The sequence below is a fragment of the Acinonyx jubatus genome, chromosome A2 (assembly GCF_027475565.1).
Source record: "Acinonyx jubatus isolate Ajub_Pintada_27869175 chromosome A2, VMU_Ajub_asm_v1.0, whole genome shotgun sequence".
NCBI lineage: Eukaryota > Metazoa > Chordata > Mammalia > Carnivora > Felidae > Acinonyx > Acinonyx jubatus.
The window spans coordinates 91,789,800-91,803,686 of record NC_069383.1 but is presented as its reverse complement, the minus strand read 5'-3'; the positions used below and the strand labels follow the sequence as shown (position 1 = coordinate 91,803,686).

Below are 13,887 nucleotides of genomic sequence, written 5' to 3'. Positions count from 1 at the left end.
CACAGACCTATTTTAAGTTCCCTGTACAGGAGGAGGTTTCACCATCTATGCCTTTTCCTTCATGCTCCCTCTTCCTGGAGAGCCTTTTCTTCCAAGCACTTCAACAACAGCAATAATAAGCCTATTCATTGTTCAAGGAAGCTTAAGTACCACTTCCTCAAAGAAACCTTCTGAATCCAATTGGATAACATACATGCCACATATCTTTAATGGTACCTCAAATCTTTCATATACATTTCACTATTGCTTACATGTCTTTTTCTCAGTACTATACCAAAAGCTCCCAGAAGACCTGTCTATATTCTTCGCAGGCAGGGAAATGCCTGGCCACATGTTAGGCATTAGATTTGTTTGCTCAATTCATGAATTACAAATATCATCATATAAAAGTATGGGATCTGGGTATTTGTTAACCAAAATGAAGCAAGTCTACACACATGTCTGGAGTTTCAATATATGATATCGAATGAGCCAAGAATATTCCATCTTTAATGAACTATAACTGACAAAACAATTAATCAAAATGCCCCACATTAATTAATTTGGTCATCGCTTTTTCCAATGTATTTTGAATGCTATTTATTGAAATCATTCCAAAACTCTGCTCCAAAGCTCCGCTGATAGGCTCATAAGTGGCTGCCAGGATTTCTGATGCCGGGCATCAGAACCCAGGACACGTGGCTGTTGCGAACCAGGAGTACAAACCAGGCTTCTCAGCCCAGCACCACAGGTGCCCCAGGCTGGCCTCTCTGGCCCTTTCTCATTTTAATATTAACAAGTGGAGTTGCTTTTACTTTTTCCAACACCATAAACACAGAGAATGATTTTCTGGGGGGACAGTGTGCCTTAAATATTCAAAACCCAAAGATCTGAGTTTCTCTCACAGGATCCCTTGGTAAGTCAGACCCTTAACTGAAACAGGAAAGAGGTTCTGTTGAAGCAGAGCCAAGAAAAGCAGAATGGTGCTTCTCTCAAAGATGAAATCGTAAACGTGTAAACAAAACCAAAGGTCTCTACAATCTACAAAAAACTGCATGTGTAACATGAATTGATAAGTATCTTTTAAGCTCAAAGAAATATATATTTAACACCCATGTATAAAAGAATGTATTACCAAAGATACCAGGATTGGTAAACTGTCAGAGAAATACTCCCAGAGGGGCTGGGAAAGAGGTTTCCATTAAAGACACAGGAAATATCTCATTAAATAAGCAGCACAGATGGACACAGAGGGATGGGCAGAGTTTTGGCTGGATCTGTCCATCTAGAAGGCATTCCAGGCAGAGCACAAGCAAAGACACCAAAGTTGGAAAGGCCAGGAGTCCAGTTGGGGCAGTGGGCTCATGGTGGAAGGGTGGCACTACAGTCTGAGGCCAAGTCATGACAGCCCAGATCTCCAGAACATGGACATCAGTGGCACCAACAATCTTGAAGGATGGAGATACTCGGTCAAAATACCCAGCAAATGGCTTAAAGAGCAAAAGCTCTCTTTTGCCTAAATTTAAGTAGTTTCCACATGTAAGAAAGAAGGCAATTCCATTAACATAATTCTAATTTGACTGATGAAAGGCAATCTCTATTGAGCTAGAGGAGAGTCAAAAAGCCACAAGAATGTGAACTTAACTATTTGCGAGTTTACTATTATTCACCTACCATATCCCAATCATAACTGAGAAGCAAAGCCTGGAAATAAATAATGGGTATTTTTTAAACTGTAGGAACATTTTTGAACCACAGAATTCACAAACTGATTCTTCCTTATTTTTACAAATGATAATTACCAAGAGAGAGAAGTTATATCCCTGAGCTAACCCAAGGGCTTCCTCCATTCTAGGAAGAAACTCCACTTGCTAACAGAAACTATGAGGCAGCCACTCTAGGCAATGTTCCCATACTGTTAAACACAACATTAAAGCTGGGAAACCAGTAACAAGCTTTAAGTTCCCTTTCAGAGACAGGTGAAATTAAACCTTAAATTTTAAAGTCATTTTGAAACCACTGTCTTTCTCCTAACTAAAAGCAAAGATTCGTCCAGCGAGTTTGCACCTGCTCGCCGCTGAGAAAAGGGAAAGAAAACAATGGATTATTTTATCCTAAGGAGCATTACTACCTTGTACGAGTTTTGGACAATAAGCCCGTCATGTTGAAATATTGTATTTTCATATATGCAGAAATCTTATGTAGTATAACAGAAAAACAATTAGGCTGCGAATCAGGAAGGTGAGAGAATTTGGTGGCAGTTAAGTCTTGAAAATCACTGAACATCTATGGCCCTCCACAGGCCCACCTCTGAACTGAGAGGGTTGAATCATGACCTCTGAAATGCCATTTCAAAAAATTTAATTTCAGATAGTGAAGATGTATAGCTGCTGCTTCATATCCAGGGAAGCAGTGAGGCGGAGTGGCACGGAAGAGGCTCTGTGGGCAGGCCTACTGGAGTGCCCAAATCTACGCTCACTCAGTACTAGCTGGATGGCCTTCAGTGCACACTTCCTTTTTGCTCAAGAAGGGATAATATTTACCTCTGCAATATGCTGGAAGGGTTAGAATGTACGTAATGCACCTGGCACATTATAGGCACTAAATAAAGGTGGACGTTAAGTCCCTGGCCAGTGATGAAAGTCCTGACGGCAAACGGTAATCCACTTGACAACACAGTTTCCTAAAACTCAGCATGGAGAATGGCAGGGATTGAGTGCCAGTCCTTTGCAAAGGGTGAGCACATAAATACTGGAGGACTCATAGGAAGGAAGGATAAAAGCAGGGAGCTGATGATAAGCAGCAGAGGCTTAGAGTCCTGCACGTCATAATGACAACCAGGAACACAACAGCATGGGATACAGGGAAGAGGACAGATTTTCAGCGAGAGAGAGGACTACTGGTGAAACAACACAAAACAAAACAAACCATAATGAATTACTGCAATGACTTCATAACCGAAATAAAGCAGAGAGCTGGCTACAGTCTATGAGTCTCACTAAATAGCGGGTCTTGGCAATACACAAGCCTTACTTCCTTTGCCTGTCTGCAATCCTTACTCAGGGTTCAGATGATCCTGCCTGTGGCTCCTGCCCACCTCATTTGCCCCACCCCACCTCACTGTCTCCTAGGTTTACTGCACTCCACACGGCTCCTCTTCTACCCCTGTAACATGCTAAGCCCATTTTTCCTTTAGTTCCTTTGCCCTATTATGTCTGCCTGGAAACGTCCACCAGATCTTCCCATGCTGCCTCATTCCACACACTCAGGTCTCGCCAAACTGTCAATTCCTCAAGGAAGTCTTCCGCGTCCACCATATCTAAATTTCCCTCCACACCCCCCCCCCCCCACATCCCAGTCACACCCTACCCCCTTATCTTGCAGTATTTTTTCTGGCATTTATCATTATCTAGAATTGTCATTTTTGTTTACATGTTTATCGTTTCTCCACCAAAATGGAAGGCCCGTGAGGGCAGGAAGCTGACCTAAATTCTTCAGCACTCAATCCCCCAACACCTTAAACCAAAATGTGGCACAGAGATGATGTAGGATCAGATGTATTCATCTGATGAACTTGTTCAAAGAATAAACTCCAATGATTAAAACTGCCATCTTTCTGTGAACATAAGGAAAAGTCCATTTTTATGAAAATACAAAATATATACGTATGCATATGTTGTACAGTACACTTTTTCACTTTACGAGCATGAATCCATACATAAAGCAAAGGTACTGTAAGTTTTGTTTTTCGAGATCCTGCTTTTAGAAAGAGAAGGTGGATGAGTAGATGGTATATAGATGGGAATTATCTTTCAGAACCCTTCTCAACAATGACTGTGAGGTAAACAAACCAAACTAATTCCAGTGTATTTGAGATGAGACCCGTTACTTTGTTACCTTGCTAAACTTATCCCAACTATTACTGAGTCAAGTGATGAATTCAGTGATTCCATCTGCGAAACAGAAGACAAATGACATGGTGAATAACTGGTGCAGTAATGGGATGGTAAAGGAAAAGTTCCACAATGTTAACCCGTATTTGGACGAAAAGGGGGGGGGGGGGGGAGATCTTTCTAGAAAATCCTAAACAAAAATAAGCATGCTGCTGAGATTTCAAAATATGGCCGGATACCATGAGTGGGCAAAGCAGTGAAATGAAACTGTGGCCAGAACACTCATAACCTGCGCTTTTTCCATTTTGTTCTGCTTGAAACACAGACTTTTTTTTTTTTTTTTAATGAATAAAAAAGGTCAATGATCGACCTTGTCTGTATAACCCACGCATCACCCCAGTCACCATTCTTGGTGACTCTGGAGGGCCCATGGCGCCAGCACGGGGCGGGACCCCACCGAGGGCTCCTCGGGGTCCGCAGGGTGAAGGAATGGAGACTCACAACCTGTATCCATCCCCCGAATCCCAGCCTAAGCAGTAGAACTAGGTGGGGCTCGGCATTCTGCAACTTCACTTTTGCATCCTTTATAAACACAGCCCGCCTAGCCCCTCCTCCTCCCCGGAGGACCGCACAGCGCTCAGCAAACACCCGAACGCCCGGGCTCTGGCCTCCGTTCACGGGTCTCCCCTGAGCCCCGGGCAAGTCATCTGATCCCGGGTGACTCAGTTTTCCAATCTGTCAAATAGGGTGACGAGAAACCCAGCCTACCTCATCGGGTGGTTTCGGGCCGGCAGCCCCAGGCTGGCCCGGGGACAGCGGTTCCGCGGTTGAGCCCGCGGAAGCCCTAGCGGGCGGAGGACGGGGGCGGGGCTTGGCGGGGCGGGGACGAGGGACCAAGCCCAGCAGGCGACGCGCAGCCCACCGCCCGCAGCCAGCAGCCCCCGGACCTCCTCTGGTACCGGGCCCGTGACGTCAACACGCTGACGTCGACGCGCAGAAGCCCATCTCGCCCGAGGGACCAAAGACTGGGCTGGGGCCCGCCTGCCTCCCGTAACAGAGCCAGCGATTGGTGAATGGGTCTATCGATCATTTGCCGCCCGGTAAGCAACGCCGGAAGGCGGGAGAGGGCAGGCTCGCCTCGCCCGTGTAGAGGGTGGGAATCTGAAATTCGGTCTCTGAGAGCTGCGGGCTGGTTGGATTTGCCCGAGTGTTGTCCCTTGCCGTTTTATTAAGAGGCTGCTTTCCCGTTATTGGCGATTCTGCTTCTTCCGCTTTCCTCCTGTCTCTTGGTGGGGATTTAGGTTCCGGCTCGTGGAAAATAGTCGTGGCCTGGATTTCAGGGCCCCTGGCACCTCGCACTGAGCTCTCCAGGAATTAAAAAGTAGGACCTTACATTGCTCTGTTCAAGCGTCACCTCCACCCTGAATTCTCAGGCCCCCAGACCTATTTAGGAGACCTTTTCTCTGTGCTCCTGTCGCATATCTAACACTTGGATCTTAATAGTAGTCACATTTAATTATATTTGTATGTTTGGCCAGGAGACTGAGCATCTTTTAATTATTGTTATTTTTCAAATTACTTTTAAGTTTAAATTGAACTTTTTACCAATAGATGCTACAGTTATAACGTTCAAATATTTAAAGATGTAGAAGGCTACAGAGTGAAAATTCTTCCACTACTAGCTCCTCGGGCACTCAGTTCACCTATTGGAGGCAACCAGTGTTACTCGGTGAATATTCTTCCAGAGACATTCTAAGTGCTATTATTAATTTTAAGTTACACAGAATAATAAATGGAAACATTACAAATCAGAATAAAATCCTTTTCAGGCATTAATTACAAACCCAGTCCCTATAGGATGACCCCTAGTTCCTATGCATTTTGTGTAGGTATTTTTTTCCAATCAACATTCTTTTAAACTATTGCACGTTAGTCCTCAGAACCAATAGTCCAGAACCAATAGAAGCAGTTTATGACTTCCTTACCCTTCGATATGTAATTCCTTTCTTTTCGTTTTTCTATCAGAAGCATCGCTACCTTCAACATAAGTCGAACCTATACCCAAGCGTTTTCTAGGGTAGAAATACCAGCAAGTGAATGTATTGGATAGAGAATGCACACTTTAAATCTTCATAGTAGATTCCCTTCATTTGTCCTTTTAAGTAGCTGTTACAACTTACAGTCCTACCGGTAATATATGAGCAACTCTTTCCCTGCATCCTTGCTAAAATTAAAAAAAAAAAAAAAGATTAAAAAAATTTTCCGAATTGATGAGTATAAGAAAAATTTTGAAGGATGACACGTGTGCAAAAGAAGTGCAGTCATCATGTGTCCGTGTCTTGGTAACAAAGTGAATGAACTTCTGTAACCATTCCCTAGCCCAAGATTTTAAAAGTTCACCAGGAACATAGACTCTCTCCTCATCCTTGTCTTGGTCATTGCTCTCCTACACACAAATCGCCACGATTCTGAATTTTACCACCAGAATTAGTTTTGCCTGCCTGAACACTTGTAAATGGACAAAGATAGTGTGTACTCTCATGTGGCCCTTTTTGCTCAGTAATATATTTGTAACATTGATCCATATTCAAGAATGTAGTAGTTTATTTTTTGTGTATACTTCCAAGATGTCTCCATTTATTCTGATACTGCTTGACGTTAGGTGTTTGCACATAGTTACACGTTTGGTTTGGGTATATCCCTAGGAGTAATCTTACTATGGCACTGGATGTGCATATGTCCACTGTTGGTGGACATTGCCAAATAGTTTTTTGGTTTACCAGTTTACAACCCACTGGCAGAGAATGAAAATTCCTGTTGCTCTTCATCTTTGCCAACACTTGATATTCTCAGTTTTCTTTTGTGCTCATCCTTTTCTCTTTGTTTTTTGTTGTTGTTGTTGTTTTCAATTTTATTGAGGCAAACTGAATATACAAAAGGTTGCATTTATACGTCCCCTTGCCTTTGTTGTTGTTCTAGCTAAGAGCACATAGCGTGAGATCTACCTTCTCAACAGGTTTTTTTTTATTAAAAGTTTTTAAATGTCTATTTTATTTTTGAGAGAGAGAAAGACAGAGTGTGAACAGGAGAGGAGCAGAGAGAGAGGGAAACATGGAATCTGAAGCAGGTTCCAGGCTCTGAGCTGTCAGCACAGATCCCAGTGCGGGGCTCAAACCCACGAACCGTGAGATCATGACATGAGCCAAAGTTGGACACTTAACCGACTGAGCCACCCAGGCGCCCCGCTTCTCAACAAGTTTTTAAGTGTACAGCACCTTGTTGTTAACTGTAGGCTCTATGTCATACGGGAGAGCTCTAGAATTTATTCATCTTGTATATATCCATAACTGTATAATCATTACAAAATTCCCCACTTTCTCCTGGCAACCACCATTCTAATCTCTGCATCTATGAGTTTGACTATTCTAGATTCTTCATATAAGTGGAATCATGCAGCATTTGTTCTTCTGTGACTGACTTATTTCCAGGCATAATGTTTTCCGTGGCAATGCGATGTCTTCTGTTCCTCACACCAAACTTCATGAAGGCCCCAAGCTGGTCTGGTCTTCAGTGTCTGCCCTGAGGGTAATCATCATGAGGGGACCACAAGCAGGTAAGAGGTGCTACAGTGACTCTGGGTCACCTTTTGTTCCTTTCTTTGTGCATCCCCACTCAGACCTCACTTCAGATGTCCCCAGACCTGGAACCTGAACCCGAAAACTTCTCTGCCCCCTCCAGGTTCAGGCTCTGGGGATCCATGTTTGCCTAGATGGCCAGGATACGTTTTGGCCCTGGATTTTGTATTCCAGAAATCCCTAGGAATGGTCTGGGCAAGACAGATGCTGTACAGAAAAAGTGATGCTTGAACTAAGTAAAACAGTGTCAGAGGAAGATGTCTCTGATTGTGCGACTGGTCTATCCCATGCCTTTTAAGCAATTAGAACTAGATAATGCGATCATTTGTTACCCAATTAAGTTTGGAAGGCCAGAAATGCATGGATTAGCACTTTTGCTTTTGCTTCAAAGCAGTTGTTACTTAGATAAAAGGACACTTAAAATGAAAAATAAGTTCTGATACAAATGAAGAGGTATAGATAATATTCGCTTCTACTTTTTAAACACTTGAAAAATGAGTCCATCCATGATGTCACACAGGGTAGGATTTCCTTCTCTTTTCAAGGCTGAATAACATTCTCCCAACAAAGGAAAGCCCTGGATCAGATGGCTTCACTGGTGAATTCTATCAAACATTTAAAGGCTTAGCACTAATCCTTCTCAAACTTTTCTGAAAACTTAAAGAGAAGCAGTAGTTTGCTTGGTACAAGGCCTCATCGTACAAGGCCCACATTACACTGCTCCCAAAACCACAAAAACACACTACAAGATAAGAAAATTGAAGGTCCATATTTCTGATGAACATGGATGCAAAAATCTGTAAAAACAAAAAAACCTAGATGCAAAAATTTGTGACAAAAGTTCTAGCAATCAGAATTCAACAGCATATTAAAAGGATCATATACTGTGATCAAATAGAATTTATTCCTGGGATGCCAGAATGCAAATCAATAAACATGATATACCACATTAACAGAATGAAGCATAAAAATCATATGATTATCTCAGTAAATGCAGAAAATGTACTTGATAAAATTCAACATCACTTCATGTTAAAAACTCTCAAATCAGGTATAGAAAGAATGTACCTCAATGTAATGAAGTCCATATATGACAAGCCCACAGCTAACCTCATGCTGAGTGGTAAAAAACTAAAAACTTTCCACTAAGATCAGGAACAAGACAGAGGGGCCCTTTCTCACCACTTCTGTTCAACTTAATACTGGAAGTCCTAGCCAGAACAGTTAGACAAGACAAAGAAATAAAAGGCATCCAAACTTGAAAAGAAGTAAATTGTCTCTGTTTGCAGATTATATGAACCGTATATATAAAACCCTAATGATTACACACACATATATGCACGTAGGCACACACACACACCTGTTAGAATGAATAAGTGAATCCAGAAAAGTTGCAGGATATAAAATCAACATGCAAAAATCAGTTGCATTTCCATACACTAAAGGTGAACTACTCAAAAAGGAAATTAGGAAAATGTTCTCAGTTACATTAGCATCAAAACCAAAATATGTCAGAGGTGAATAATTTGTACACTGAAAATGATAATACACTGATAAAACAAATTAAAGGAAATATAGAGAAGTGGAAAACACCTTGCGTTCATGGATTGGAAGCGTTAATATCATTAAAATGTCCATACTACCAAAGCAATCTGCATATTCAGTGCTATTCCCATCAAAATTCCAAGGGCGTTTTATGCAGAAATGGAAAAATAGTCCTAAAATTTATGTGGAAGAGCAAAAGACCCAGAATAGCCAATGCAAAGAACAAAGCTGGAGGCATCACACTTCCTGATTTCAAAATATATTGCAAAGCAGCCATAATCAAAATAGTATGATACTGGCATAAAAACAGACTCAGACTAATAGAGCATAATAGAGAGCCTGGAAATAAACCCACATGTATATAGGGAACTAATCTTCAACAATGGTGTCAAGAATACAGAATGGGAAAAAGGTCATCTCTTCAACCAATGGGGCTGAGAAAACTAGATATCCACATGTAAAATATGAAAATAACCCCCTACCTTACAGCATACACAAAAACCAACCCAAAATGGATTAAAGCTTTAAACATAAGACCTAAAACTGTAAAAATTCTGGAGGAAAATGGTAAAAATTCCATGATGTTAGTGTTGGCAATAATTTCATGAATATATGGATATGGCATCAAAAGCACAGGAAACAAAAGCAAAAGAAGATGAGTGGGACTACATCAGACTAAAGCTTCCTTCAGTAAAGGGAGAAAGCAGAATGGAAAGGCAACCTAAAAACTGAGGAAAATATTTGCACACCACATGTCTGATAAGATATTAATTCCCCCCACTTCCTAAAATATATATAAGGAACTTGTAAAAATATTTAACAAAGAAAACAAGAACAAACACAAATAGCCCCATTTAAAAATAGGCAAAGGACTTGAGGGGCGCCTGGGTGGCTCAGTCGGTTGAGCGTCTGACTTCGGCTCAGGTCACGATCTTGCGGTCCGTGAGTTCGAGCCCCGCGTCAGGCTCTGGGCTGATGGCCCAGAGCCTGGAGCCTGCTTCCGATTCTGTGTCTCCCTCTCTCTCTGCCCCAACCCTGTTCATGCTCTGTCTCTCTCTGTCTCAAAAATAAAATTAAAGAATGTTAAAAAAAATTTTTTTTAAAAAAATAGGCAAAGGACTTGAATAGACATTTCTCCAAAGAAGACATATAAATAGCAAACAGGATATATAAAAAGCTACTTAACATCACGAATCATCAGAGAAATGGAAATCAAAACCACTATGAAATATCACCTTATACCAGTTTGGATAGATGTTAGTAAAAGATAACAAATGTTGACAAGGATATGCAGGAAGTAGAACCCTTGTATGTTGTTTGTGGGAATGTAAAAATGGTATAGCCACTGTGCAAAAGAGCATGGAGGTTTTTTTGTGATGTTGTACATTCTGATGCATATGTAAGGTATCACATTGTTGATTTAATTTTCATTTCCAGGATGTTAAAAAAGAATTTAGCATTGTTTCATATGTCTGTAAGCCATTTGGATATTCTCTTTTGTGAAATTCCTGTTCAAGTCCTTTGCCCATTTTAAAATTAGGCTATCCATCTCTTATTGATTTCTAAGAGGTTTTTCTATACTTTAGATATGACTCCTATGTCAGTTATATGTGTTGTGTGTATTTTTCTTATTCTGTGGCTTACTTTATTATTACAAAATGAATCTCTGACTTACTAGAATGTACTACAAGTTAATACTTTTCTAGTTTCTGGACAATTCAAGGACTTTAGAACATTAATTTCATTTACCCAACTCCTGATTTGAGTGCTTGTTGTCATGTATTTTAATTTTATTAAATTTAAAAACCCAACAAAATAGTATTTTGCTTTATATAGAGAAATTTACATTTACCCATATATATATATATGTGTGTATATATATATATATATATATATAAACACACATATATATATATTCACTTTGCTTTCTAGTACTTTTTGCTTTTCTGGGATTACATTTGAAATTATTTCATATATATATATATTTATATATATTTACATATATATATGTATTTACATGTATATATTATATGCATATGCACTTTACTTTGCCTTCTAGTACTTTTTGCTTTTCTGGGATTACATTTGAAATTATTTCATTCTTTGTTAGAGTATACTTGCTGGTGATAAAAATCTCTACTAGGCTATCTAAGGTGAGATACCTAAGCTCTCTCTCCTGGCTATTTTGGTTACTCTAAGATGCAACTGTTTTCTTTTCAAACTTGTGGTTATCCTTGGTAGGAAGTTGGTCCGATACCAAATAGTCAATTATAGCTCAAAATGGATCGAGCATGTTTACAGGTGTGAATAATATTATTTTGGTGTTCCTTAGCCTAGAATAGTGCCATGCACCACAAGAAAAATATTTGGGATGACATTGGTGACAATGGTGGAGCAGGCAGCTCCAATAACCTACTCCTCCATAGAAACATTAAAAAATTAAGCAAACACTATTGGAATAAACTCTCTGAGAAGTCCGGAAAACAGATAAAAGTTTACAACAACAAGCATGTGCTGAATCAAGGAAGGGGCAACTTTAAATAATAAAATAGTTTTGGGTGCTTTTAGTTGCCGTTGACCAGGCCCTTCCAGGCTCTGTAGTGGTGTTGAAGATGGCAGCCTGTGTTCCCAGTCGGTGACCCTGGTCCCTGGGTAGGGAAGGAACTAAGCAGAAACAAAAGGTATCCAAATTGGAAAGGAAGAAGTAAAACTATTGGTATTCAAAGATGGTATAGCCCTATATGTAGAAAATACAAAGAATGTTTTAAAAACCCTACTAGAGCTAATAAATGAACTTCACAAAGTTGCAGGTACAACATCAACACAAAAAATCAGGTATGTTTCTATACACCGGAAGTAAAAATATGAAAGTAGAATTAAGAAAGGAATTCTATTTATACAAACATAGAAAAAAACTAGGAATGAATTTAACCAATGAGGTGAAAGATTTATACACAGGAAACCATAAGACGTTGCTGAAAGAAATTTCGGAACTCAGTAAATGGAATGACATCTCATGTTCATAGATTGAAAACTTAATGTTGTTAAGATGGCAGTACTTCTCACAGCCATCTACAGATTCAATACAATCTCTACCAAATGTCAATAGTGTTTTTTCCATAAAGGGAAAAGCTAATCTCCCAATTCACATAGAATTTCAAGGGGCCCAGACAGACAAGTCAATCTTGAAAAAGGACAACGTTGGAGAATTTATATTTTTTCGTTTTAAAACTTACAACAAGGCTACCATAGGGGCGCCTGGATGGCTCAATCAGTTGAGTGTCTAACTCTTGATTTTGAGTCAGGTCATGATCTCACAGTTGGTGGGTTCAAGCCCTATATCCAGCTCCTTGCCGAGTGTGGAGCCTGCTTGGGATTGTCTCTCTCTCTCTCTCTTCCTCTTTCTCTGCCCTTCCCCTGCTTGTGTGCTCTCTCTCTCTCAAAATAAATTAAAAAAACATAATAAAAGACTACAATAATCAAGACAGTGTGCTACCAGAATAGAGATGTATAATCAATAGAATAGAATTGAGAGTCCAGAAGTAAACTCAAACATCTATAGCGAAGTGATTTTCAAAAAAGATGCTAAGACCATTCAATAGGATAAATAATAGTCTTTTCAACAAATCATGCTGGGACAACTGGACATACATATGCAAAAGAGTAGAATTGGACCCCTACATCAATGGTAGATATAGATATAGATAGTTAGATGATATATAGATAGTAGGCAGATGTAATATCTCAAAAGGAGCAAGTAGTCTAAAGATAAGAGATAAAACCATAAAACTCTTTGAAGAAAACATAGGGGTAAATTTCCATGTCCTTGGATTTAGCAGTGGATTCTTAGCTTTGACAACAAAAGTATGAAAAAACAACAAAAGTAAATACATTGGACTTCATCAAAATTAAACACTTTTGTGCCTGAAAGAACAATAGGGAAGAAAGTGAAAACCCCAGAATGGGAGAAAAAATATTTGCAAATAATGTATCTGATAAGAATCTAGTATCCAGATTATATAAAGAACTCTCATGACTCAGCAACAAAAGACAACCAAATGAAAAAATAGGCAAAGGACTTGAATAGACATTTATTCAAAGAAGATACATACTAGGCCAATGAGACGTGAAAAGACTCTCAACATCCATCATTAGTTATTAGGGAAATGAAAATCAAAACACAGTGAAGTACCACTTCACACCTACAAGAATGGCAAACAAAACAAACAAAACAACTCCCCCAATGAAAATGGAAAATAAAAGTATTAGCAAGGATGTGGAAAAATTGGAACCCTGTCCATTGTTGATAGGAATGTAAAATGATGCAGTTTTTGTGAAAAACAGTTTGGCATTCCTCAAAAAGTTATAGTGTGACCCAACATTTCTACTTTTAGGTGTAGACACAAAATAATAATTAAGAAAGATAATAAATACATGTACGTGCATGTTCACCACAGCACTATTCACTATGGCCAAGAGATAGAAATAGCTTGGGGCACCTGGGTGGCTCAGTCGGTTAAGCATCTGACTCTTGATTTCCTCTCAGGCCATGATCTCACAACTGGTGAGATCAAGCCCTGTGTCAGGTTCTGTGCTGGCAGTGCAGAGCCTGCTTGGGATTCTCTCTTTCTCCCCCTCTTTCTCTGCCCCTCCTGTGCTCGCTCTCTCTCTCTTTCTCCCTCTCTCTCTCAAAATAAATAAAATAAACTTAAAAAAAGAGGTGGAAACGCTCAAACATCCATCAATGGATGAATGGATAAACAAAATTTGGTGTATATGTATGCAATGGAATATTATTTAGCCATAAAAAGGAATAAGGTACTGAAACATGATAC

General features: G+C 39.8%; 1 protein-coding gene and 1 long non-coding RNA gene across 3 annotated transcripts in view; one reads left to right on the top strand and one right to left on the bottom strand.

Moving 5' to 3' along the window:
• Positions 1-4,870, bottom strand: part of STARD3NL (STARD3 N-terminal like) — a 55,455-nt gene extending 50,585 nt beyond the window's left edge. For both annotated transcript variants that reach the window (XM_027071634.2, XM_027071632.2), the window contains exon 1: positions 4,641-4,870. The gene's annotated coding sequence lies outside the window, so the exon portion shown is untranslated. The remainder of the gene's footprint in view (positions 1-4,640) is intronic.
• A 142-nt stretch (positions 4,871-5,012) lies between these two features.
• The window catches only part of LOC113602988 (uncharacterized), a 116,193-nt gene continuing 107,318 nt past the window's right edge, over positions 5,013-13,887 (top strand). Inside the window, exons 1-2 of the long non-coding RNA XR_003424497.2 lie at positions 5,013-5,253; positions 7,361-7,485. This is a non-coding gene — a long non-coding RNA (uncharacterized LOC113602988). The remainder of the gene's footprint in view (positions 5,254-7,360; positions 7,486-13,887) is intronic.